The sequence below is a fragment of the Bison bison genome, unplaced genomic scaffold (genome assembly GCF_000754665.1).
Source record: "Bison bison bison isolate TAMUID 2011002044 unplaced genomic scaffold, Bison_UMD1.0 scf7180017864451, whole genome shotgun sequence".
Classification (NCBI taxonomy): Eukaryota; Metazoa; Chordata; class Mammalia; order Artiodactyla; family Bovidae; genus Bison; species Bison bison.
In genome coordinates, this window is record NW_011495013.1 from 477,225 (window position 1) to 478,028 (window position 804).

General features: G+C 43.2%; 1 protein-coding gene across 1 annotated transcript in view; it reads right to left on the reverse strand.

Annotated features, from left to right (window-relative positions):
- RBM47 (RNA binding motif protein 47) overlaps positions 1-798 on the reverse strand; it is an 89,944-nt gene extending 89,146 nt beyond the window's left edge. Inside the window, exon 1 of the mRNA XM_010858828.1 lies at positions 666-798. The gene's annotated coding sequence lies outside the window, so the exon portion shown is untranslated. The remainder of the gene's footprint in view (positions 1-665) is intronic.
- Between the last annotated feature and the right edge of the window lie 6 nt (positions 799-804).

The following is an 804-nucleotide window of genomic DNA, read 5'->3' on the forward strand; positions in this document are numbered from 1 at the left end:
ATTTGATTATGGCTCTAGTTTTATCATAGACACTCATGTTTTCTACAAAAGGAAAAAAAAAAAAAAAGGTAGAATACTTAGCATTCCCAAGAAGCACTGAGTCATTCGTTTCTCCAAAACTATGTATGACCAGGATATAAAGTTATTCCTAGCAACTGTGTTCTAAAAACAAAAATTTGAGGATAGGAAGAGGCTTTCAAGCTGACCTTTCATCGGGGCAAGGAGTGGGTAAGAGAGAAAGTTTAAGAGTATTTTCACAAAACCCAAGCCACCATTTAGCAAAAGCTTTTCAGGGAGTGAGTCACGGGGTATAATGAAACGCAAATCACAAGGCTACACGTTGCCTCCTAGGAACACTGCAGCTGGTTCCGAATTCTTTGCTAAAGCAAACGCTAAGTTCTGATCCAGGCCATGGGGAAACCTCCTGCGCAGGTACATTTTACCTCCTTCTCTGTGACATACACGTCCCTGGACTAAAACCGAAAACAACACTCAACCGAAACTGAAGATTACAAGTATCCAGGGACGCTGATCCACAGAAAAATACAGTTTGCAAAGCAATCCTTTGGCCCCCTTCCTCACCATTCCTGCCCCTTCAGCAGAAGGAACGCGTATGTAATCTAACATTTTAAACATGTATAAAAACTAAAGTATGAAACGAGTACCTGCCACACACCTGGAGCTCCCTTTCCCCTGCTGGCTCTCTCCTCCTACACTCTGGCAACGGAATGCCCTTCAAAACCCTGGCTCAGTGCTTTTGGTAAATGTTTTACGAGACACTAAACAGCCTTGTGTCCCACCCTC